General features: G+C 39.4%; 1 protein-coding gene across 2 annotated transcripts in view; it reads left to right on the forward strand.

The window, feature by feature from the left end:
• Positions 1-27,734, forward strand: part of GPR158 (G protein-coupled receptor 158) — a 146,330-nt gene that overhangs the window by 23,872 nt on the left and 94,724 nt on the right. The gene's annotated exons all lie outside the window — the stretch shown is intronic.

Genomic DNA, 27,734 nt, shown 5'->3' on the forward strand with positions numbered 1-27,734 from the left:
TTCTTGGGAAGCTGAAAAGAAAAGAAATAACTACCCATTATCTTTTTATCATCTTATGGGACTGCCACCATGAATATTAGCAGCATATATCTGTATATCACAGATTTTACAAGCTAGACAAGAAAATGAAGTATAAGTAGTTTGAAGTATACATTTTGGCAGAAGATATTTTGCTATTTTAAGTGAGGAACAAAATGGAGCTCCCCCAGTCTATAAACAAAAGGCAACTAGACTAGTGGTGGAACCTCAGGCCTTTCTACACAGCCCAATTATAGCACTGGCTGAGAATTTTAAATCTCTTCCCTTAAACTGCGCATCCCAAAACTCCATTGGGTGGGGAAATGGCAGTTAAAGTAGGATCATAGTGAAATAGTTGGGTAGAGTGAAAGGGACCAGTATATTAATCCTAAATTGAAAGTTCTCATCTCTTTGAAACTGTGAGTTTGAAGGAAAGGATTTTTTCTTCTTCTTCATGAAACTGGCTCCCACTCACCTTTTTTCATTGATATTGGTGAGTTACAAACGGCCCTGCCATTCGCTGCGTAGGGAAGCCCCAGTGGCCAGACCACGAGGCTTCCCCGCTCAGCGAAAAAGGAGTGCCGAAATGGCGCTCCTTTTCAAAATGCGGAAGTGGCGCCACAGCGTCCAAGACATCAAAATGGCGACGCCCATGTGGATGGGCGCCACCATTTACGACGCACTCCGCGCGTACTGGGAGGAAGGGCCATGAGGAAGGTAAGAACCTTCCTAACTCTAATACGGCCCTTCCTAACCCTAGTACGTGCAGAGCGTGTACTTTATGGCGGTTTGTAACCCGCCATTGATGTGTAGAAAGAAATGCTTAAAAGCAAGAAATTGTAGTTCAGGGCTTGAAAACATTATTGCAATAGCTAGTGTGTTGGGTTAGGATTATTATTACAAAAGTAATTTGTTGCTTGTTACTTATGAGTAATGAATGTAATGAATAATGGTTAGTTAATTTGTTAATTTTTCTTTAAAAAACATTTAAAAAATGCTCCAATATACCCACAAATCCCCTTAGTGGCTCCACAAATAATGTTTTGAAGTAGCAACTGAGCAATACTCATTGAACTAAACATTTCAGTGATATGAGTCAGCATTACATTATTTTCCAAAGTAACATTGCTCCTCATTACTCAGAAAAGTTGCATTAATTCTAAACTCTAATGCTTCTCATTATTTTGTACTTGCGTAATGGGGAGATTGTCTAATAGGAAATATACAAATGCACAGTTGGATAAAGATACAATTTTACTTTCTTCTCTTAAGTAATTTAAAAAAAACAGTAGCTCCGTTCAAAAACTGTTTTACATGTGAATGAGGCAAACACATGTTTAATATACATTTACAATGCAGTATGATATAGATCTCTTCAGAAGTAAGTCTCACTGCATGTAATGAGGCTTACTCTTAGGTAGTAGCCTATAACTTGGACAGAATGTGGGTGAGATTCTGACAAGTTGAATGAAAATGAGAACCAAGACATTTTCACATCCTTAAACCTGATTTCATGCATGTTTACATGTGAGGAAGCTTCACTGTATTTTATGTTACTAATATCTTGGTAAAGATGTAACTGCAGCATTAAAAATATTACAGAGGGAACTGTTCTGAGTGTATAGAATGAGTGGGGATCTCATGGTAAGTCCTACTTTGACTCGGATGTGTACCAACACTTTGTTTTATCTGTTTGCTTTCTGGATAGCTTTATATGCTTCAGATAGAGCCCAGCTTTTAAACATAAGCAAGATGGTGGGGGAGGGAGAGGAGAGAACAAAGCAAGAAATACTAAACTTTGTGAATACTGAGGTTTTGTAAAAAATCAGAGTTCATGTACACCATTATGCCCTCTGTAAGGAAGGATGAGAGTTGCTAAAATTGTTGATTTGGCTTCAAGCCCAGTTGCCATCCCAGGAGGTCAGATAAAGAAGAATACTGAAGATCAGGACAGTGGTAGATGTTTCTAGTTTGCATAGGTTTTGCCCAAACATTGTCAAAAGATAGTTCTTGTACACTTTTCTTGGTTACCAAAGGACCACTTCATTAAGCCATCCCTTCTCCCTTTTTGTATCATCTTGACCAGAATGAGGTATGTGTCTCTTCTCAGACTTGGCTAGACTGCCATCAGAACCAGAGGTGAGGAATGATGTAAAAGGTGGTCCAACAACATCTGCAAAGCTACCTATTTCTGTTCTTGGCCATAAGTTGTCATTGTGAGCATATAATGTCCTTAGTCATCTTGCATTTATCGTTATGTTATCCTTTATGTGACTTGTTTTTGTTGGCCTGGAGGAAATGGTTCTGCTTGCCTTAGATGGCCAGGAAAAGGGTTGGTTTTTTTTTATGTCAGGGTGGGCAACATCCATGTGGCCAAGGACCACTTTTCAGGTTGGACAAATCCTTGAAGCCTGCATGCTCATGAGGTGTGGATTAAGGAGAAAGAGTGGATCTCAGTGTACTCCCATAAAATAGAAAAAATACAAAAGCTAGATTCAAATGTGTGTGTATGGTTTGCCTTCAAGTTCTTTTCCCACTTCTGGCAACTCTAAGGTGACTCTGTCATGGAGTTTTCTTGGCAAGTTTCTTAACAAGAGATTTGTCATTTCCATCCTCTGAGTCTGAGAGAGTGTGACTTATCCAAGGTCACCCAGTAGATTTCAGTGGCCAAGCTGGGAATGTGAAACCTAGTCTCCAGAGTTATAGTCCAATGCTCAAACCACTGTCTGTCTGTCTGTCTGTTTGTCTGTCTGTCTGGATCCAGATAGACTACCTTTATATTTATATTTATATTTTATTATTTATATTTATATTTCATTAGTAACAAAGCTTCCCCACACAATAAAATCCCTCCCACTCAATTGATCAGTTCATTTTTAGAAATTGAAATTGCTGGCATACAGCAGATTTAATGCAGTTTGACATTGCTTTAACTGTCATGGCTCCATCCTGGGAATTGTAGTTTGTTGTGAGACCAGAGCTCTGACAAAGATGGCTAGATAGCTCACAAAACTACAAATCCTAGTATTCCATAGCATTGACCCATGGCAGTTAAAGGAGTGTCAAACGGCATTAATTCTGCAGTGTAGATGCAGCCCAAATCATTAACTACAAATTCATTATTAGCAAATAAAATCTCCCCACTTACTTAATTATTATTATATTTATATTTACATATAAATGAACCCTAGCCTTATCTGAAAAGATTTTAATTAATATGATACTAATGACTGGATATAATATTGTTTGACTCTCCCATTGACTGTAGTGCATTTAGTTTCTTTTCCTACCGATTATATTGCATAATATACTATATACAATCCATTCAAAACTAGGGGTCTGAAAAACAGATGAAGGGGATGGGCACCCAAGAAATTAGACAAGAGCACAACTCTTGCCATACTGGAATATACTGTCTTCCAAGGACTCCAGACCACTCTGCTGAATGACATGTTTCCTCATTATCATTGATTCCAATGTATCTGCAATATTAACTGACCATTTCCCTGCAGTGGTTTGCAATGGATTTACTGTATTTCAGAATGTTGCTGATTAGGCAGCTGGTATGTTTGTTTTTTTACACACAAAAACCCAACAACGTAAGGGCTGATGGGCTTTATCAGGTGATTCGCCTGCTTCCTATTTTAAAATGTCTTGCTCCAGAGGGTATTATAATCATGAAATCCACAACACTAGCCCTGATTAGTCCCATCGTGTATGTGAATTCACCATCTAAATCCCTTTTCATGCTACCATTAAGCAAACTTGCATTTAATCTAGTTACTAACTGCAGAGTTGCAATCCAGCTCTGTTCACATTACTGCTCTTTGAATTCTGAGTAGTTATTCTTTGATCGTCACCCAACACTATTGACCCAAGTTAATTAAAGATGATATCTTGCTTCAATTACCAATCGAGAATTAAAATTATCCATAAGGACTAACTCTTCCTTTGGGTGCTTATTTTGCAGATTTAGAACATAAAACTCCAATTGCTCCCTGTAGTGGGAATATAATGAGAAGAAATATTCTGGGAAGGAAGGAACATAAACACTGACCAATAATAACAGCTGTATCTCCAATTCCGCTAATAAAGTCATAGCTCAGCTAACTAAAGAACCTAAACCTATTACCGTAGGTTTCATTCAGTGAAGGATGGTGTTTACAGTGTCAACTAGATAGTGAATCTACTTTAAGATATCCCATCATTTCGTGAGATGGAAAACAGTGGGTCCTTGGTATCCGCTAGTGTTTAGTTCAAGGTCCTACCCACTTCCTGTGGATGCTCAAGTCCCATTATAAACAATGGGCTAGTAAAATGGTGTCCCTTATATCAAATGGTAAATTCAAAGATTGATTTTAGGATAGCAATAGCAACAGCAAGTACATTTCTATACCACTTATCAGATTTTTTGGTGTGAATATTTTCAAGAAGTGGATGGTAGAATCTGTGGATGCAGAATCTGTGAATATGGAGGGTTGACTGTACCTGTGTCATCTTTACCCCATCTTATAAGCATTCTAGCAATAAACAATAGATCGACTCTCCTGTCTTGGCATACCATAAGGAACTCTAAATAGAGTGATCACTCCTGATCCAGTCATTCCACAATACTGTAAAACTGCTAGAAGTGTCACCTAGTAGTATCCATGTGACACAGTTATAGCAACAAAATACCTACTCTATTATGGCTCCATCCTACAGAATTCTAGGATCTATAGTTTGTTTTGGCACTGAGATTTTGCCACTGGAGAGCTTTAGTGTCTGAATACAAAGAGCTCCAGGTCATTCATGAAACTGCAAATGCTAGGATTCCATAAAATGGAAGCATGGCAGTTACATCAAATAATTAGCTTCAAAAAATGTAACAATGCCAACAGGTCTCAAGCAACAAAAATAATCCTGCATCTGATGACTCCAGTCAAGATCAAAGTAAAGCAAAGAAACCCAAGCAAAAGCCTTTTACTTGTGAAAGGTCTGAATGCTATAAATAGCTGTAATTGCCTTCTGCATAAAGTCTGAGTAACAGCAAGCATTAGAAACATAGTTAACTATAGCAAAAACAAATCAACTCTGGAGGGAGGCATTGGTTCTCAACAGTATCCTCAAAGTCCAGAATTTCAGGGTCAAAACTTGAAATCTGCAGCCTTATCACATGACAAAACAAAGCTGAGAGGCAGCAAGAAGTGGTTTTCTCATTGTCTCTCTGTGTGTCATTGAAACACTTCTGTTCTCCTTCCAAAGGGAGATGTCCATAAAAGTATGCCTTTTGCCAAACTGATTTTTCCCATGCAACAGAAGACATGCTTTTGCAACCGTCTCCTTCAGGAAGAGAACAGAAGTGCATTGATGGCATGTAGAGAGGCACTTCTCTCTCACAGTGTCTTGGCTTTCTTTTGTCATGTGATAAGTCTCTTGTGACCCTTGTGATGTCACAGGAGGTGGGCCCTGGTAATGCTGCAAGGTTGATATTATAAGTGACAACCCTTATAATATCATAATATATTAAAGTTAAAAAAACACCCTCTGAACAAATTTTGTCAAGAAAACCCTGTGATTCACTTTAAAAGTCTTCATTAGTTGGAAAAAACCTGGAGGCACACAAGAGCAACAACTTCAAATACTTAATACTTGGTCTGTTTTCATGCCTGTGTCTTCAACCATGAAAATGCTTTTGCCCCCTTCATTTTTAACACTTGTGAGGAAGGAGGTACAACACTGTTTTCTCCATGGATTTACCAGTGAGGATGATGAAGAATTTCCTTTCAATTTCTGGAGAATTTCTGAAAATTGGCACATTTCCTTCATATCTGGGAGCAGAAAGAATTTGAGGTTTAAAATACTGATTGTAAGAGAAAGCGATATTGGCAGTTTCCCCATCCCTAGAGAGGAAGCAGGTGTGCATGTGTAGAAAAAACAGCAGTTTTGCAGTTGGGAAATGGAGGGGGAGAGATAGAGATTGGTAGTTAGTTGTGGGTTGGTTGAATGCTAAAAGCACCTCGGAGGTGCAAGCTCTCTGTCTCTAGGGATTGGTTATGTTGGAATGGCACTGTGTCTCTTTGTATGCTTATGTGACCATACTGCTATAGCATGTATTTATACAGTTCTAAGGAAATAGTGCTGTTTACATAGATAAATGCATGCTGCAAAGCAAAAGGATGGCACAAGGTAGATCAGGATTTTCTAGGTGATCCACAGATTCACAAAGATTTTTTACACATCATTAAAAAAAAAACAATAGCAAAACCAAAATGATTTACCCCCCCCCCCAAAAAAAAAAGAATGACTAGAATGAAGGGAGCTTAAGGTAAGCAGAGGTGTCATTAGGGGGTGTGAGGGGTTCAGATCGCACCAGGTGACACCACAGCTCCAATACACCTGCCTTTGGGCAAAAATGGAATTTGGTGTTCTCCTGTATCACTTTTAAATGCTGAAGAGATGGTATGAGTGAGTCAAGGCTCAGTGGAAATAGAAAGGAGAGACTCCAAGTTTATTTTTTTTAAAAAAAATATTCTTTTAAAGTTTTCTTTAAAAACATCACATCTTACCAAATTTTCAGTTTAACCACATGAAACAATGTACATGTAAATACATTTAGGCTGTGCATATGATATTATATTTTAAAGGTGTAATTATAATTTGCTAGTTTATTTCACAATGATTACCATTACATTCAGTGATACATGGAAATTATGAATTAAGAGTACAAAAACTAATGAATATAAAATTACCATGGATTCTTTATGGTGTGGCATGGGAAGAGGTCAAGGGGGTGGATGACACCGTGAGGTAGTGCACCAAGAGAAGCCAACCCAAGTGACGCCATTGGAGATAACCAGAATTGATTGATATTGTTACTGTGTGCTTTTAAGTTGTTTCTGACTCATGGTGACCCTAAAGCAACCTTGTCATGTTTTTTTTTTTTTTTAGCAGACTTTGTTCAGAGTGGGTTTGCCTTTGCTTTCCTCTGAGGCTGCAGAGTATAACTAGCCTAAGATCACCCAGAAGATTTCCATGGCTGAACCTTGGTCTCCAGTCACAGTCCAACACTCAAACCAACTATACCACACTGGTTCTCCCTTGGATCTGTTTTTTGTTGTGGTTGCATTTGTTGTGTGCCTCCATGTCATTACTGAATGTAAATTGCTCAGCTCTGAAGGTGCTGAGAGGGTCTTTATTCTGTCCTTTAATTTTAAGTATTTAAGACTTCATCTTTTGCATGTGATTGTGCTTGGTGGATCTCGGGATATTAATAAATGTACAAGTAAAAGTTACTAGTAAAATTAACCTTTCACTGCTGTGCAAAGGGTTGAAAACATAACAATATGCTGATAGACTAATCCATCAGTCTCTAGCCAAGGGAACATCTCTGGGGGTATCAGTGGAATTATGTCCTAACAGGAATAGCGGGGAGAAGGCAATTGATCAAAGAGTCTAAGAGTCTTCATATTTAAGAATGTTAGGAGGATGATGGATGGGGAAAGTTATTTGTACTCACTCTGCAAGTACCTGCAAGTAGGCAAAATGAACGAGATAAATGAGATGTTGAGATCCTTGCCTCCCCTTAAAAATAGTTTGTGTCCCTGTTGATGTAGCACCTAAACATGCAGGTACTTTGTGCACCACAGGTGATAACATTAACATCATTGGTCCTACCATTCGACAAATTAAACATCTGTGTCTGGTTGTAGAGGCTGGATTGGGGATGAAAAATAATGTCGAGATGGTTCGGAAACAAATACGTTCTGTGCCATGCAGCTTGCTTTGAGCTCTCTGTCCTGTCTAATATAGCATCCCAGAACCGAAGAACAATTCAGCTTCTTTTTAATTGGCTTCTGTATGTGGAATGGTGGAGAGAAGGAAGAGCATGATAAATTACTTTTAAGGAAAATAAATGTAGTGATATGCTGAAGCCAACCATTATGAGCAGTGGTAGGAAGATGCTCAAGTTCTCAAGGATATCGTTATATGCGTTCCTCTTAAAACCAGCTTTTAAGCAGCAAAATAACTTGGGTAAGCTAGAAGTCAGAACTCAAACCTGGAAATCTTAATGAAAATTCCTGATGCATTATCCTTGTTTAAAACACTTATAACACATTTTTGTTAATGCAGTTCACAAAAGAAGTTGGGAGCAACACTACTAATGTATTAAAAGAAAGAAAAAAGATTAAGAAGGTAGGAAAATCTCTCTAAATCCCCTGAATAACTCCCAAAATAACATTGTTGTAATCATCATCATAATCTTATGGGACTTTAAGATGCAGTCTTATAAATGATTAGAATGTAATATGCTAGACGTAACTGTGGTTAAAGAAGAAGAAAGCTTGGATTACAGATGTGGCAATCCCAGGGGAAAGCAGCGCTGAAGAAAAACAGACAGAAAAAGTTATGAGGTATCAAGACTCACAAATAGACATGATTAAGATTACCAATTTCATAACCTATCACCTCTGGGAAAAGAAAACAATTTGGTCCCAGTGGTAATAGGTGCTTTGGGAGCAACTCCAAACAAACTGACAAGACATCTGAATGAAATCACCATAGATAGGATCACAATACCACCATTACAAAAAGTGACATTACTTGGAACATGCCACATTACCTAATGATATCTAACTGATTCCTAAATTTGTGGATAGATCACTCATAGTCCAAAATGCTAGCCATTAACATTTGGTTGATTGTGAAAATGAGAGATAATAATAATACTGAGCGTGGTAATAATTTCATTTACTTATGTTCCATGTTTTCCACAGGACTGGGATACAATTAAAGCATAGCAATTTTTTATTATTCTCCCTGATGTCCAAGGCTTTATGATCACTTTTCATGTGTTGCAGACACAGAAATATATGTGCATGGGTGTGTACTTTCTAGTTGCCCATTGACTTATGGTGACTCCATACATTTCATAGGGTTTTCTTAGGCAGGAAATATGCAGAGGTAGTTTTGCCAGTTCCTTCCTCTGAAATATAGAATCATAGAGCTGGAAGAGACCGCAAGGGTCATCAAGTCCAACCCTCTGTCATGCAGGAATACATGATCAAAGTAAATAAATAAATAATAATAATAATAATAATTATTATTATTATTATTAAGTATCCCTGACGGATGGACATCCAACCTCTGTTTAAAAACAAGGAGACTCCACCACTCTCCAAGGGTGTGTTCCACTGTCGAACAGCTCTTACTGTCAAGAAGTTCTTCCTAATGTTTAGCAGGAATCTCTTTTCCAGTAGTTTGAATCTATTGCTCCAGGTTCTGTTCTCTGGAGCTTCAGAAAACAATCTTGCTCCATCTTCTGTATGGGATAGTTTCAAATATTTAAAAAGAGCAATCCTATCACCTCTTAACCTTCTCTTCTCCAGGCTAAACTTACCCAGCTCCCTAAGTCACTCTTCATAGGGCATGGTTTCCAGACCTCTCACCATTTTGGTCACTGTCCTCTGGACGCACTTCAACTTCTTAACATCCTTTTTGAATTACGATGCTCAGAACTGGACACAGTATTCTAGTTGAGGCCTGACCAAAGCAGAACAGAGTGGTACTATTACTTCCCTCGATCTACACACTGTACTTCTATTGATGCAACCTAGAATCACATTGGCTTTTTTAGCTGCGATATCACACTGTTAAATCATGTTCAATGTGTGGTCTAGTAGGACTCCTAGATCCTTTTCACATGTACTGTTGTCAAGCCAGGTGTCACTCATCCTATATCTGTGCATTTCATTTTTTGTGCATAAGTGTAGTATCTTACTTTTCCTCCTTTTTACAATCATTTTGTTAGTTTTGTCCCTGCTTCCATTAAGGAATAATAATAATAATAATAATAATAATAATAATAATAATAATAGAAATGTAATCTGGTCCTTTGTGGTATTAACAACCCCTTCTAATTTGGTGTCATCTGCACATTTCATACGTATGCCCTCTATTCCTTTGTCCATCATTAATAAAGATGTTGAATAGAACTGGGCCCATTGCTGGGCACCCTTTGGGTTTGGCCAGTCAACCAAGTATGAGTTCACCCAACAGTAGCATTGTCTAGCCCACATTTTTCTAGCTTTTTTGTAAGACCATAATATGGAACCTTGTCAAAGGCCTTACTGAAATCAGATATGCTATATCCATAGCATTCCCTTCATCTACTAAACTGGTAATTTTTATCAAAAAAAGAGAGATAATTTTAGTTTGGCATGACTTGTTTTTGAGAAATTCATGTTGACTTTATGTGATTATAACATTTCTTTCTAAATACTTACAGACTGTCTGTTTAATAAGCTGCTCTAGAATCTTTCCTGGTATTGATGTCAGGCTAACTGGGCAGTAATTGTTTGGGTTCTCTCCCCCCACCCTTTTTAAAAATGGAGACAACATTTGCCCTCCTCTAGTTCACTACTGACAGCACTTGGTATTCAGCACCGTTCTACTTCCAAAAGTAATCAGGGCTGACTCTGCTTAGCTTCCAAGATCAGAGGGGATCTGCAGAAAATACCTTTTCTATGAAGGAAACATGTTTCCATCCCTTGGCTGTGAAGCACCTTTTCTCTTAGAAAATATGTATTTTCTCCACAACCACCCCCTTGTATTTCATATAGATGAAGACTTCATGAAGAACCTCACAACTGCTGTTATTCTACCCCAGACAGTATCCAAGCATCAAGTAACCCTGTATCAGCAGCAAAACAATTACACAATAAAGCCTTTGTGTCCTCTACTATTTAGTAATCAAATTCTGCCTCCTGAATAGGCATTTAGATCTACGCTTGGCGTTTCTGCTATGAACAGATCTGCTGTACTTTTTGAATTGTTTTGCATGCAGAATAAACTCCAGTACAACTCTCTCCTGCATGGGTTGTTTTTAGATCTCAAGAGCATGGCCCAAAAAGCGTGACAGGATGTAAAAATCAGAAGATCATGAATGATGCATAAGAATGTCTGCAGCTCCTGAGCTTTTCACCCTGAAAACTAGGACTGAGCTTTATTTGCTTTCCAAGGCAGGGTATGTGGGCAGTTGCTTTCTATCTTCTCATCCTTGTCCTCCTCCTCCTCCTCTTCCTCTTCATCATCCAAAGGTTCTTTTGCATGGTGTAAAACTGTTTAAAATATCTTTAATAAAGCACAATCTCTTTGCAGCATAGCAAAGCTGGGACATGGTCAAAGCAGGAAGAGGAAATCAAAAATCAATTTAGGGGCTGTACAGACTGCCCCTTTTAGTGCCAGACTTGGTCCATGGCAACCACATGCCCCAGCCCCTATCTCACCTTTCCATGGTGCAAAAAGGAGCCGCAAAAAGCAGCTTTTTTCTGCGCTACGGAAAAAGTGCCATAGTCGCTGCCGCCACAGCTTTTTGGCACTCCTTGGTGCTGTGTCATCTTCTAGAGGAGTGCTGTGACACCACCCACCAGTGCACGGCATCATGCCAGCCTGGAAATGGAGTGGAGGCATGCGTCACGTGGACGTCATTTCCCTATTCCACCTGCAGGTTGGCCTTAATGGCTGGTCTGTACACCCTCTTAGTTTATATTAGGGCTAAATTAGAAATCATAGAGTTGGAAGGGGCTGCATGGACCATTTAATGTAACTCCTCACTTAATGCAGGAACTCCAGTTTGAGCATCGTCAGCAGGTAGCTATTCACCCTCTTTTAGAAGACATCCAGAAAAAGAGACCCCACCACCTCTCTAGATAAACTGGTTCCATTGCCAAACTGCTCTTACCATCAAGAAGTTCCTTCTAATGTTCAATTAAAATCTACCCTCCTGTAACTTAAAATCATTAAACCTATATCTGTCCTCTAAGACAGCAAAGAACAAACCTGTGCCTTACTCTCTGTGACAGCCCTTTAGCTATTTAATGAGTGCAGTCGTGTCACCCGTCAGTCTTCATTTCATCATCTGAACATGCCCAATAACACCATTTGTACAATTAGCAATTACAAGATTCTTTTAAAAGAAGTAAGTAGCAGAAATGAGTAATGATCCACATCAGGATTCTGATAGGTTGTGGTACAAGGGCTTTAATCTTTCCCTTTTTAACAATCCCAGAGGGGATCAATTCATCCTTGTATGAGCAAGATTGCTCCAGTAGAAACATTCCTTCCAGTATAAATATGCCCAAGGTCTTGATCAAGTGTGGGGCCTTGGTGGTAAAGGGGAGCAGAAGGCAATGCTTTCCACCATATCATCATTTGCCATTCAGTCATCTGCATATTGAGTCCCATATATTTACTTTCTATTTAAAAACAATAACACAAAAAGCATATTTTCTAGAAAGCTGATTTGGGGGGATAGTATGCTATCTAGTTTGGCCCCCTAGGATAATGGGATCCATGCAGGCTTTTCTGTCAATGAGATTGTGATGAGCATTTTTCAAAAGACAAAAACAGAAGAATGTAAATAGAAGAATGAAAAATAGGAGAGATTTTAAACAGTGTGGCACTTGGTAGGAAAGAAGAGAAATTGGCTCCATGGAATTTCAGTCCTCAACCAGACCCCAAGTATGGGCTGAGGATGATCTATATGAATTTCCTCATTGCTTTCAGTGGGTGGAAGTTTGGTTGCCATATTTTGAAATACAGACCTTCAGAGTGGGAGGTTAAATCTGATAAATGTCTCCCTCTGCATATCAGGGCTTTGGATAGATCAGAGGGTCTGAGATTGGAGCACTTTGTATTTAGTGATCTTTCTCCTTAGAATGGCAGCCTAGAAGATTCTCAGAACACTGCATTGCTATCATAGAAGCAGTCCCTTCATCTGGAAGCAGTTGTTAATCTAATACTGCACAATCATAGCATGTAATGAGCTTCTCTAATGAAATGTAAGAGTAAGGACTTGAGCAAATAGGAATAATGGTGTGAAAAGAAATTGAAAACAGGAAGAATTTGACATTTAATGCATTTAATGAATGGTGGTGCAGCTGGTGCTCTGTTCACGCTTGGGACTGCCTTATGAAAGCCAGACCGAGGGTGCCAAGGGGCTAGGTTTCTATTTGCACTCTGTTCAGAGCAAAGAGCAAAGCAGGAATAAGTAGGTCATGGTGACTGGAAGATTTTATGCATTGCCACACAGGAGAACATTCTGCACACTGAAGAGAGAGGGGCAATTCACAAAAGAAAGATGGGTGAGGACTTAACATAGAAGGATATACATATATATTGGGTCCATGGACATGGAGAAAGAAGGGTTGCTTTACATGAGACATGATGGAGCTTAGCCAATGATAGAAAGACTAAATTGGAATCATGGCATCCTTTGGATGTTACTGGACTGGTGCTCCCAGAGTAGGCTGTGCTGGTTATGCCTTATGTGAGTTGCAGTTTAACATAGGAAACACAGTAATTTTATTAAAACAATATGTTGCAATGGGATGTTAAAAGGAAATAAAAAGCATAAAATATATGCAATCCTATAAACAAAAAGGCTTGTGCTGGCCTGTAAGCCATGCCCTAACAAACACAAGGCTAGTGTTGCCAGTCAGTACTAGGCTTGAAAACTGCAAATCCCAAACAGTATAACAGAACATAAGGAGGTATCAAACATACAAAATGCCTGTACAATGAATGGCAGATAAATTCCTTTGCACCTCTCAGTAAAAAATTAAAAGGGATAGCACAGTACGCCCATTACAATTGCAAAGTGAACAAACAGAGACCAAAAAATTCATATGTATTTTTGCTAATATAACCATTAGTAAGAGCCTCATACACTGTGTCAGAAATGGACCTTTTAATTTCTTTAGTGGGGTCACATCTACAAGGGGCATAATGTAATGAGTTATTTAATTGTTTGTGGGCTTCAGCAACATATTCTTGCATGCTCCAAACTACTATTGCTCCTCCCTTGTCTGCTGCCTTGAAAACAACATCTTGGAGTTGGCATAATTCTTTAAGTGCCAAATTCTCCGGTTTTGATAAGTTGTGCCAGACTGTAGGGGATATATATAATTCCTTCATAACTGCCCTTCCAAATCTTAATTTTCTTCTGATTTCTTGACTCCATGTTAATTGATGTATGAGCCAAGATACAAAAAAATCTTTAGTAATTTTGATGACTTCATCCCCATCCCTTCATCTTTATCTCTACAGTATGAACTGGCCTTGTATAGGTTGGTAGAGAAACTGCACCTATGGAAAGTTGTACTATTCTTATTCTTGGCTAGAAGTTTGCTTGATTAACTAGTAAATTCCCAGTTATTATGTTATGAATCCCTTAAATTCCAGTTGGTGAAATTCTAAACTAGTTACACACCAGGACAAGCTCATTTTGTGGCGCTCCTATTTCTTTCAGAGCTATAGTTTACTGAAATTTGTATTTTTTGGAACATCCACATTTCTTGTTAAGGCTCTACAAACTCATGCAATAAAGTTTATAAAGGACATGGAAAATGGTTTGACTCCTGAAGACTGACTGCCAGTAATTTAAATTGTTTACATTTCCTTTTCTTGTTATACATTTGTGTGTAATGGCTGTTTGCTAAAACACAATAAACTGAGTTTGAAATGTATTTCGGGGTAGAGCCAGTGGTTTGAGTGTTGGCCTATTACTCTGAAGACCATGTTTTGATTCCCAGCTTGGCCATGAAACCCACTGGCTGCCCTTGGGCAAGTCACACTCTCTCAGCCTCAGGGGAAGGCAATGGCAAACCTCCTCTGAATAAATCTCACCAAGAAAACCCCATGATAGGTTTTGCCTAAGGTCGTCGTAATTTCGAAATGACTTGAAGGCATTGAACACCCACACATTCTGGGGTATCCATATCTGACTGTTGGAAAGATCCATGTGCTACCACACTGCATATAACAATATAAATATTATAAAATAATAAATTATATAATTTGAGATGGGAGTTGCAAAATATGGTAGACCCCCAACTCCAGTCCTTCCCTTGTGGGGTAGTTTCATTTTACAATGTTTTGAATTTGTCCTTTTAAAAACTGCTAATTGTCTCATTGCACCTTTGGGGATTGGATATGAGTGTTTATCTTAGTTTACTACTAAAAATGCCTGATGAGCTATACTTAGCAAGTGCAATATTACGGTAGTGACTCATGAAAGTTTGAGCCTAAATTATTTTTGAGAACATGAACATAGGTGGGAAACATGTGCTGTTTTTTAAAAGACATTGCATGCTACTTTTTGTTCTCTTCTGAATTGTGGAGTGAAATTCTATATTAAATTTAAAAGCAATTCAGCCATGTACCATTCTGCAATGTTTAGGGCATTAACATTTTCTTTTATGGTTAATTCTTAAGTATATTTTGTAGCAAGACTCTCTCAATAGGGGTTGCAGAATTCATGCTTCTGATGCCTACGCCATTATGAGTAATAGGATAGCAAAGAAAAATGAGCTCTCTTAGGAAACCTGACAGCTTAAATTAGGTCTCAGGAGCACAATATCCATCTTGAAATGCCAGCTGCCCTTTTAAAATGGAAGTAATAGAAAGGCTAGGCAAATGTGAATATTTTGTGTGTGTGTGTGTGTGTGAAATCTTTTTACTGTCTCATCTCAGAGGCATTTGATCTTTGACGTTAATATCAAAATCCTATTTAGTGTCTACAGAATTCATGACATTAAAAGAAAGAAGAAAAAACATGTAGGGCGTGTTTCCTGGGAAATCTTGAACAATCACGATATAGAAAAGTAAAACAGCTGCAGCAGGGCATGGGAGGAGAAGGAGAGAGAGCAAGCAGGGAAGATGGTTGCTCAGTGATATCTCCACTTGGCCAGGGAAATCTGAGAGTTGTAGTCCAAAAAGTAATGTTCTAAGATCTGAAATCTCTCCATGTTCCTTTTTCATGATGTATTTCTTTTAGTCAGAGATTGGAGAGTTTGCAGAAAAGTGCTAATATGTTGTGTTTACACTAAAAAGATTTGAAAATGTACAATAAAGAGAGCCAGCATAGCATAGGGGTTTGAACACTGGAACATGTTTTTAATTCCTGCACTCTACTTGTCCCTGTTTTGTACTTGGGAGAGAGAGCAACAACTGCAATAATTTTTGAAAATCCAATTTCTCAGTCACCCACACAACCACTGAAAAGGGATGAATTGGGTTAAAATTAAATATATATGCACACAGGAGGGATCTCAGATACAAAAACTTGTATCTATAAACCAGGTCCCACCTGTCATCAACAGTGCTCTACAGTACAATCCTTAGAATACATATGATTTTTTAAAAAAAGAAACAAACAGCTAGTCTTCTGAACAACCTAACAAGTCTAAGCTGTGCTATAGCCATGTTGATGAAGGGAGAGAGGTATGAAGCTGTGGGAGATTCTTGTGTGTGAACCAAGGTCTTATGGTGCCTGGCTTTTCATGAGAGTGGAATGGGAATGGAGGAGAGAGGTGAATCTCAAGAGGGTGTAGAAGTGAAACTTAGCTGGTGAACTCAGGTTTGGCAAATGATGTGCTATGGCGCTGATTTTTCTGGTTTCATCCATGAAGCATGTTCACTGACTTAGATAGAGGCAGGTCATTATAGTGTCAGTGCTTTCTGCTCTTCTCATCCTTGCTCCTGTTCTTGTTGATGCCCATTTCTCAGCAACAGTGCCATCCACCATATGGTTGGACTAGGACAGCAAGGCAGGTGGCAAGGAGAAAAAACACACCAAATGAACAGTGGTGTCATTAGGGGAATGCAGAGAGTGCGGACTGCACTGGGTGACATCTCAGAGGAGGGGTGACAGCTAGGTGGGCCCTCCTCCCCCTTTGATGCAGGAGGGGTGAACATATGTCCTTCCTCACTCCTCTGTCACCGGCCTTTCTCCCTGGGGAGGGAGTGCAGCAATGGAGCAGCAGGACAGGTGATTACGCACCCTTTCCAGCTGCTCAATTGCTGGGCTTTCTCCCTGGGGAGGAAGCACAGTGACAGAGGAGAGGAGGGGCAAATGCATGCCCTTCCCGGCTGTTCCAATTTCGGGCTTTCTCCATAGGGAGAGAGCTCAGAGACAGAGCAGCAGGAGGAGCAAATGTGTTCCTTCTGTCCCCTCCCACTGCCTCACTTGCCTAGCTTCTGCAGATAACACTGAAAATATTGGGAATTAACACTGTATGTTTGGAAATATCATTTGTTGTTGTTGTAAGTTCAGGGCTGATTATTTGTTCCTGGGATCCTGCGGATGCTGCATGAACTGCCAAAAGTATGGGGAAAAAGACATGCACTAGAAGTCACTTCTTCTTTTCAGAAATTGGTTTTATATATATATATTAAACAGTATAGAAAAGACTTACAGCCTCTTTAGTATTGTTCCTCCTGTAGACTTCTAGTAAAGGCAATTGAACTCCACTTTTATCCTAGACAAGGGCAGCCTGGGGCAATCTGGAAGGGTTGAGGCCTGCAAAAATGCCCTTGAGTTGTATGGCACCCCCTGAAGGCCTTGGGGGTGTGGCAAGCCCTCTTTTACAATTAGAGAAATCAATAAAGCATGCTCAGTTTTCCAGTCTGATCTTTTTCATTCCATATGATGAGTCCATTTTGCCACAATGTTGACTATATCCCACATTGTATCTAACCACTCCCTTATAAAAGATAGTATGTGTAATCTCCAGTTCTTTCTAGTTCTGGAGATCCATAAAAGGTGTTAAGACTTCATCCATCCGTTTTCAAAAATGGAAGGTCAAACAGAGGAGCAGGTGGAAATTTATAACCTGTTATCTTTTCTGTTATCTGTTTGGCTTGTTTTTAAACAAAAAGTTGAGGGCTTCATAGAGAGGACTGCTGAAATCTGGCAGCTGAAATTTGGCAAACTGGTCAGAATTTGGCCAGCAGCACTATCTCCACTGCCCAGATGCCACTGGAATTCAGCAGTGACTCTGCTGGTCTTATGTGTTGCAGCAGGAAGATGCCAAATTGTATTCACGTATCACAAAGCTCTCCAGAGAGGAAGAGCAGAGTGTCTCCATCTTTTGGGGAAGGAAATGAAGAAAATATAAGTTCTTGATTATTTTGCTAATTATGCTGTGGTTGTGATAGAACCACGTTTATCCTAGACAAGGGCAGACAAGTGAGGAATGGTCACATCGGTGTGTTCCCTCTCCCTTCATTAGTGTTTATGATGTATTGCATCCTGTATTCCAAAACTTTAAAAGTTTTGGGAGGATGGGAAAAGGAACTAAAAAGTAAAGGTATAAAGGAGGATAGAAAGCAGCTATTTTGTTGTATCACTGTTTCAACTGATCCACTCCACATGTATTGACCGGAATCTTGTATTGGATGTGCTATGCGCATCACACATTGATTCATATTGCTCACCAGTACAGATTGTGAACTCATGTGCATCCATCCCGATGTACATCAGGCATTCTTGCTGGTGTCCCAGTACGTAACTTCTCAATTCACTAACAGGGTTTCTTAGTGACTCTGCTACTTAGCTAAGTATATGTAAAGTAACATTAAGTAAAAGGTGCTTTAGGATGCAGGTGATTATTTCTTACTTCAATTCTATTTTAATATGTTGTTCACCACTTTGGGGGCTTTCTAGCCAAAAAGAGATATACAAATAAACTGTGAGATAATGCAAAGTTTTGGATTTTTAAAAAAAAAAGTTTCAGAAAAATGGGGAAGGGTTTAGAGAAACCAAAGAACAATATTTTAAAAACCAGACCTTTCTCCTATTGTGTTCTCAGGGCTATTTTTGTCTTTGTAAAATGGCTTATTGCCTGGAGCAAGTACTGAAACATTCTTTGGCAGTTTTGCAGCAATAGTGACATTTTTAATATTGCAAATCTCTCATTTCTAAAACATTCTTCAGTGTCTGTAACACATGCATACCCTCCAACATTTGAGAGATGATAACTGCGGTACATGTAGCCAAGCCACATCAGAGTATAGTCAAAAGATGTGGCCAGGCAACAAGAAGCAAAAGTTATTAAAGAGGAAGAATTCACACACGTAAGATGTTAAGGAGAGACACTAGCATCTATGTACACCAGCATCTAGGAAGTGCAAGACTCTCCTCTCCCTTCTGCTGAATTAACTGAGTACAAAAGGGGAAAGTAGGAGAAGGAGATCTAAAGTGGAACATTTTAAAAGCTGCTGAGAAATTGAAAAATGAGAAAATTAACCAGGACTACCAAACTGGGAGAGCTGGGGGTATACATGCCTGTCTTTCTGTGTGTGTATGCGAAGGTTTTTTTCTCCTGTTCCATTTATTGAAGATCCATTTGGGATGGCTCACTACATTCTAGCTTTTATTTCTTCCCTAAGATAAAGAAAAAAATGAGGAAGAAGAGTAGCACGAGGTAATGAAAAGAATCCTCCCTCTGTGTTTAGAGTCGTTTAGCACATAATCTTTCCCTAAAATAAGCCAGAATCATGGGTGACTGAAGATGCTTTGTAGCCTCGGGGTAGTATTGAATCAGTACTAGAAGTGGGACTGCCACCATACCAAAGGACAAAATAAAATAAAATGTAGGATAGCAGTGGTAATTCTGTGGCCCTGGGAAAAATATTGGACCACAGCTCCCAGCATTTCTTGCCATTGCATATGTTGGCTGTGGCTGCTGGGACTTGCAGTCAAACATCATCTGGAGAGTTGCATAAGTTTTGTCTTCTCTAGAGAATGCAAGACAGATTGCAAATTACTCATAGCTCCATCTCTCAGGGCCTGCCACATGAGGCAATTGTATAGTAGGGCTGGCCCTGTGTAGATCAATGGGGACACATCACTGATAAAGTCATCAGGAAAGAATTGAGCGTCAAATTATTATTCCAGGCCCACTGTGTAGGAATTAGCTGAGTTTAAAAATGGAAAAGAAAAACCCAGTTAAATATTATAAGCCTAACTAGCTTTATTTAATCCTTCACTTTTTCTTTAGGACTTCAAAAGAAGCTTTTAGATACAGATGTGTCTGTAGGTTTTGGGTTTTTTGGGGGGGGGTGTGTGGGTGATAATTTGATGAAAGCTTTTCCATTGAACAAAGAAGCTGCAAGGTTTACATTCTTTTTGCTTTGCTTATTTTGCTTATTTTTTTAATTGGGAGGCCTCTACTGCCACTGCAAAGCCGGGAGGGGTGTGCTTGGCCCTCTTTTTTCCTGCAGTAGGCACAGTGGGAAGAGGGCCCAACAGGTGTCCTCATCTGGGGTGTCACTCAGTGTGGACCGCACTCCCACATCCCCCTAGTGATGCCACTGCTCCATGCCCATCTTAAGGCTGCCCCTTCTTTCCCAGGTGCATGAGGATAGCCAGGATGCACCTGGGTACAACCTGTAGCTGGTCTGTAGCTGAGGGAGTAGAGCTGCACAACAACCAGTTGTTTTGCTGGGCAAGGAGCACTGTGCAAGGAGGTAGTGAATTCCTCCTTGTTCAATGCCTTCCATAACTGAGAGTTATACAGGCATATGTTACTCATAGGATTCTAACCATTGTTTCCCCCTAAAACTATGTTCAGCTTTAGGAATTTTTCATTGTTATTTCACTGGTGCCTGTGCATATTCAGCTGGTTTTCATGCGACATTTTCATACCTGATATCCAGAATTAATATAGATGTAAACCTACAATGCAATCCTTCTAAGACATTGTCACCTGCATAGTAGGGAACAATCTTCTACACTTCAACTGTTTGCCTTTTATTGTTTTTAAAGAAATAGTCAAAATAAAATTCTGGGAATAAAAAGATAGCCCAACAAATGTATTGATTTCAGCTGGTGCAGTAGTTTTTTTTCTGCCCCAGGCAGTATAATGCATTTGGGGGGAAATGCCAAGCAACCTTTTTTGGGCAAAGTAATGATGAAGATAAGCTGCAATGCAGAGCTCTTTGTATGAATAGGTTGGCACAATGGTCATGCAGTGATGGTGGGCTCATCTTGCTGGAATTTTTAAAAAAATTATTATGGGGTAGAAACATTTTCCACAGTGTTGCTGGTGTTCATTTTACTCCAATTTGCTTGTGATAGGATTTTCAACTGCAAATGTGACCTGCACCGTTTTGGAACTTCTTCTTGAATGTCTGTTTGACTGGGCATAATGAAACACAGTTTATTCTCTAACTACAAATACTCACTGAGTTGTGGGACATTTTTCTACCCTATGGTACATTGGAAACCATAGTGGAATAGTGTACTGATAGAGTAACATTTTTTTATAATGCCATAAAATTCTGTGTCAGAATGCATGGAGCTGCCAACTGCTATCACCCTGACAACAATGCACCTTCTGGGACATTGTTACAATGCTCCACTGTAATGCTGTAATTTAAATTTTGGAGGAACAGACAAATGGGTTGCACTCATCTTTCTCAACAGTTGCTAATAGGCTTCCCATTCAGCTGATCAATCTTCCTTTATCACTTTCATTGATCCTGTCCTTCTGAGCTCTTTGTTCAATTTATCGTACTGTGCAAGCAGCACATTTTTTTAAATAAAGTGGCTTTATGGATGTGGTCCAAAGCACTGAGGTCAAATGAGTTTATTGGAAAGTGTAGGTTCTAACTTTTGGGAAAACACAGCTTTGCATTTTGGGGAGGATAAGTAAGAAAAGACCAGCTTATTTTCATCTCATTAGGAGATTAATAAGAAGAAATATGTAGACCAATAATAAGGGCTGCCTCCATTTTCCTTATGTATAGGAGACCCCCTGCTATAAGTGCTTTTGAATTTGTGCTGCTTGTTTTCCTCTAGTAATCTCCTTGGTTTATGTCAACCACATTGTAAAAACTAGTTATTCTTTCCTTGACATTTTGCATTTCTATTTCCCTCCTTCCCCCTGCTTCCCTTGGCTCCTGGGCCTTTCTTTTCTCTTCTGTTTAGCTCAGTGCTGCTCTAACTCCTGTTACAGTATTTCTTATTCTAACGTTTTCTTCCTCTAGGTTTTCGCCCCTTAATATAGTTCTGTTCTATTTTAAAACAATTAATAAAAGGGAGGAGATGAGTGAAATTTACAGGAACATAAAAAGCTTTTTAAACATTGTGACCAAAATCCTACATCAAAGCTATGCCTCAGAAACCTCCACATGTGCAATTATGCATTAATTCTCAAAACAGGCATGGTTCCCCACCCTTGTCTCTTTAAACCTAGGGACTGGGAGCTATTTGCTATTTGTTATCTAATCTGTATCTGTTTAGAGGTCCCTTTTATCACTGTCTAGTCTCTCAACTCGTGATCAACAGTATAAACAAAGCACAGTTTAGCATCAAAACTCTACTTAAGCACTCTTAAGTCTTGGAATCTCTGGATATTTTAAATAGGAGAGTGGGCAGGTGTCAGTTACTCTTTTAGACTATTTTATTATTTATAATCATAGATATTCAAATATACACTCCTCTTAGGGAGGAACATAGACTCTCAGACCTGAAATGCATGAGCCAAATAAAGTGGCTTCTGGCCGCTTTGGGAGCCATTGCATTTACATGATGCATACCCCCAAAGTGGCCAGATGCTGCTCTAAAGGATTAAAGGCTGCACCTTTAAGAAGTGGAAATAATCTGACTCCTGGCAATGCTGGTTTGGGACCACAGTGGTGGCCTGCTTTGGAAGTGGTCACCATGGTCCAATTGTGGCCATAGGCCAATTCTATGGGGTCACTTGCTTCTCCCCTCAATGTCTAGGCACATTACCTTCATTACATTACTTGCAGGCAAGGCAGTTAATGGATGGAGCCTTTATTATCTTTTGCTTTTCTCAGTAGAAAAGAGGCTTAACCTTTGCAGAATATAACACCAAATTAGCACTCAGCCTGTATCATTGTGCTACATGACTCTTATGATGAATGGCAGAGCTGAGCAACACCCAAATATGAATCCCATGACCACTGTATGCAAATAACATGCACATTGCATGCAAGTGCGTAATGTGCACAGTGTCACCATGTGTGTAATGGCACCTCATGTACCTGTGCAATTCTGCTTTCACAGAACTGAATGTGAAAGATTCATGTTGGGCAAAAATGCCCAACTGCTTCCACAGAGGAAGTTAATGCATGTGTAAAATACTAAGAGATTCCTGCCTGTATATTTTGCAAATTCTTATCTCCTTGTCTGCTTTTCACATCCCATTCATGGGTTTTCTCAATATTTACATTTTCAAAGGGCTAGAAATGTTAATCTATGTTGCAGGAGGAAAAAACCAGGAGATTTGTGCCAAATTAAAGAATTTTTTTCTATGGCAGAGGGTGGGTTATTGTCTGTTTCATCTTGTGTCTGATGAGGTACACTTTAGTCCACAAAAAGCCTGTGTCAAGAATGGTCAAATATTTTGTCACTAAGGGTTTGAAGCAGTGATAGGCATTGAGTTGAGGGCCACAGCTGCACATGTACAATCACCAATGAGTGCATACCCACAGACTCATGGCACCTTTTCACATGCCCATCTCCATTGTTTAAGAATTGTAGATGGATATTATGAACAGTTTTATGCAATATGGCAACCATTGATTCCACAATCAAGCAAACACCCAGATTAATGTCACCTCCCTGTCTCCCAAGCTGATCTTTGGAAGGAAATGATACATTAAACATCAAAGGTTTGGAATGTAATATTTAATATGCAGTGCTGTCTATGATCTTTACCTATGTGGGAAGACTTGTAGAGACTTAATTATATGTCATTCAGTGTTTGTGACCGAAATTTTTAGTCCAACAGAGTAGACCTATTGAATCAATGTGGTTTGCCTATGTGTTCAGTCAACAATTGGCACAATAGGCCCACTTTAGTTGGGACTAACCAGTGGGATTCAGCCCACTGAGTTTAGATTTCTTAAAAGTTAAAACCACTTAATGTACATGCTTTCCTTTGCTTCTTGTCAGGTGCATGCTCTCTTTCTTATGGACATGTCCTCTGTCCAAGGTTCATTGATTGAGCAGGGAGCCCTTTAGCATTACCACCAACTGCAAGTGATTCTAGCCTACGGTTGTAGTTTCAGCACAGCTAACAGCAGTGGAGAAATAACAGCTTTAAACAGGAATGGTAGAGTGCAGGGAGATTAGGCTGCCTCATCCCCCTGGCCTGCCATGGGTCATCATCATGACTGCTGTTTCCCTGTTGGTGTTATTAATATGGAAATAATATAAAGATTGTTGGGCAGGGCACATAGAATCATAGAATCATAGAATCGTAGAGTTGGAAGAGACCACTAGGGCCATCCAGTCCAACCCCCTGCCATGCAGGAAATCCAAATCAAAGCATCCCTGACAGATGGCCATCCAGCCTCTGTTTAAAGACCTCTAAGGAAGGAGACTCTATCACCTTCCGAGGAAGTGCATTCCACTGTCGAACAGCCCTTACTGTCAGGAAGTTCCTCCTAATGTTCAGGTGGAATCTCTTTTCCTGTAGTTTGCATCCATTGTTCCGGGTCCTGTTCTCTGGAGCAGCAGAAAACAAGCTTGCTCCCTCCTCAATATGACATCCTTTCAAATATTTAAACAGGGCTATCATATCACCTCTTAACCTTCTTTTCTCCAGGCTAAACATCCCCATCTCCCTAAGTCGTTCCTCATAGGGCATGGTTTCCAGACATGATGTTAAGATTAAGGACTGTCCTCTCAACCCTCAACCTAACAGTTTCCATCTGTTTCCTACGATTCAGTAGTATGTGGATTCAAAAAATCTGACCAGCTTATTTGTTGAGTAATTGATTGCATTTATTTCAATTGATTCAGCTCACCGGGACCACCAAGGCAATGCACAGCAGACAAAAACAGAAAAAGTACTTTCTTTGTTGTTACCTGCCTCGATCCTCAATCGGAAGAGGTGGGATATAAATAAATATTTATTATTATTATTATTAAAAGTCTTTCAGAACAGGTTAAAACACTTTTAAAAAATAATTTTTAACATCTATGTTTTGAAATCTGCAGTTCCTTGCTACTCCTGGACTCAAGTGAGCAGGGTTGCTATCTAGAAAAAGTCTGGGCCAAAGGAACTTGGAGATTTATGGGATCTTTCCAGTAAAGCCAATTACTCCTTCCAATAAAGAAGGGGGGAGGAATGATGGATCATAAAATGTCAAGTCATTCTTGGAACACTTTTCATTTGGCTCCTGATAATGTAATGATCAGGAAGGAGGATTTCTCTTATCCAGATCGAAAGAACAATCGCCCTGCTAATGTTTTATATACAGATTATTTAAAGAACGTTTTAGCTCTTCAGACTGTATGGCTCGGTCATGCCATCCAACTACTTGTACTAAGAAGCCATCAATCACATGCAATCCTGCAGTCAAATTGACCCCAATTATCTTGTTGTGTCACAAGCACCAGATTGTGGGCATCAATTAAAGATGATTATCTTGAATAAGCTCCGCCACTTCATTGACAATCTGAGACTTGCTTTGAAGAAAGAACAGGTGGGACCAGCAACAAATGTTGCAGTGTATCACCACACCTATACTTCTCAGAGCAAAACAAACAAACAAACAAACAAAACAACAACCCCCATACCCCATCCATTCCCAAGCTTGGGTCCCAAGACATTATTGGTCCCCATCTCTTCTCAGCCTCCCTTGAGCATCATGGCTAATAGCCAGGTATAATGAGAGTGCTAGTCCAACCGCATCCAGGGTACCAAGGTTTTTAGGTCTTTTCCATGTTGTAGTCAAATTAATCCAGATGTGGACAGAATGTGTCCCATGGGTCTTAAGGTTTTTGTTGTGGCTCTCAGCCCTTGTAGAGTCACCTCAAAATTATCCAAAAGGGTTGCCCAAAATCACCTCAATTTTCCCCCATTCCTAGAAGGTTCTAGGAGCAGCTATACTGCCCTTGGGGTGTACATCCTCTGAAACCCCAACCCCTCAAAATTAAAACCAGAAGTGGATGTCTAACAGTTCTGGTTTTGATCCCCCCCACACTATTACTGGACCTGGTGGAGCGTGTGAAGGAAAAATGTAGCTTCTAGACCCACCAAAGTGATCACTTTCTAAGGCACTCCAACTAATTTGGAAGGCACCAGACTAGGGAAAGCTAGCTTGGCTTGTTCATCTTCATTTTATCTTTTCAGAAGCTAGATGAAATTGCTGCTCATAGCCAGCTGCCACATTGGTATGCATGCCACTTGCTTGTATGTATTGACATGCAACACAAGTGTTGTCATATAAGTCTATGCTCAGTGATGATTAGGTCTTTGCAAGCTTGTGTGCTTCTTCTTTGCCTTTGACAGTTGATTCAATGGGACTACTCTAGTTGGTACTAACCACTGGGATTCAACCATAATTTCTTCAGTGGTCTCCAGGAGAGCTGTCTTCATATGCCATCTTCTTCCACACACACATCAGGGCCAGCTCTACCATTAGACAGAATGGGGCCACTGCTGCAGGAAATTTTGGGCAGCAAAAGATGGGCCTTCTGTTCCAGAACACCTTGGATGCTATTGGGTACCATTCTCTTGAACCTAGGTGTGGTGGAGCTACAGATTTATTATTTCTGGAAACTTTGAAATCATGGAAAAAATTGAAATCATGGGGGGAAAGTCTTTCCCACTTTTTCTTCAGGAAAAAAATGTTTGGAAAAATGTAAACAAATGCAGTATAATCACACATTACAGATTGAAAGTCATGATAATTTTATGTCAAATCAAATTATACATTATGTGTTTTATGTTCTTATTGTAACCATTTGGTTTGGCATAAAATTATTCATGCTTGATATATTAAAACTACAGTTTATTCAGAGAGCAATTACAATGTGAATTTATTGTTAATGTTATTTTTTGTTTAAATGGAGCTACAAAATTCTCATCAGTAAAGAACAGTTCCAGAGCTACAAGGAACTACTTTACTATTGCCAATTTATGAGGAGCAGGCAACAATCCAATAATAGAAGAAACAATCTGTATCGATAAAGTGAAGAAAATTATTTTGTTCCTGTAAGCCTCTGTAGTGCTAAACAGATGTAAAATGCTCATTTCCTTTAAAAGAACGTAGAAAAAGAAACCAAGACTAGGAATTGCAATGATGTGAGATACTGTACCTAGTCTTACCTAAAAGTCTATCTGCTACATCGTTTTTAGAAATAATGTGGGGAAACTAAATCCAAGCATGCTTTGTCTTAAATATTTTATTCAGCATTAAAAAAACCCACAATCAATTTTTCTCATATTTTGGCAAAAAATGTATTTCAAAATAAAAACCAAAAATTATTATATTTATTTATATCCTGCCTTTTTGCCATTTGAGAACTCAAGGTAGTTTACAAAAATCAAAATGAATACAGTTAAAAGTTAACATCATATACAAGTTAAAAATGTAATTTATCACCCCCCTCCCCCCCGAATTTTGCTATTTTTACCCCTTGGACCTTCTTTAGATGTGGCTGCCATGTTGTGTCTCCGGCAGCCAAATGTCTTGAGCCAGTCCTGCCATATGATCCTTATAGATCTCTCACAGGGAGAAAGATGAATGCAATTTGTAGCCAGCAAGAACATGCTTGGGAAGCTTTAATGGGGTCAAGAGGCCATCTTGGCAAATGTGCCTTTTTCCCTACTTGGCATACAACAAGATTGCCTAGTTTAAGACTCAGGGTGTTTCCCAAAGGAGAACTACTCAGGCTAGCAATTAGAGAGCACTGTACAGCTCTCATTTTCTCCTTAATGGATTATACACAGTACAAAAAAAAATATGGCTGAAAGCAGCAGTGGAAGAACAAGGAAGGATTATTAGGAATGCAGGCGGTCATCATCTAAAGCCTCCCATAAAATTCAGTAACAGGATTGTAGGGACTGGGGGGTGGGGGAGGGCATTGCTCCCCAAATAACAATTCTTTCCCCCAAAATGAAATGTTC

Source organism: Sceloporus occidentalis, unplaced genomic scaffold (genome assembly GCF_023333645.1).
Source record: "Sceloporus occidentalis isolate IW3139 unplaced genomic scaffold, rSceOcc1.0.p SCAF_7, whole genome shotgun sequence".
In the NCBI taxonomy this organism is placed as follows: domain Eukaryota; kingdom Metazoa; phylum Chordata; class Lepidosauria; order Squamata; family Phrynosomatidae; genus Sceloporus; species Sceloporus occidentalis.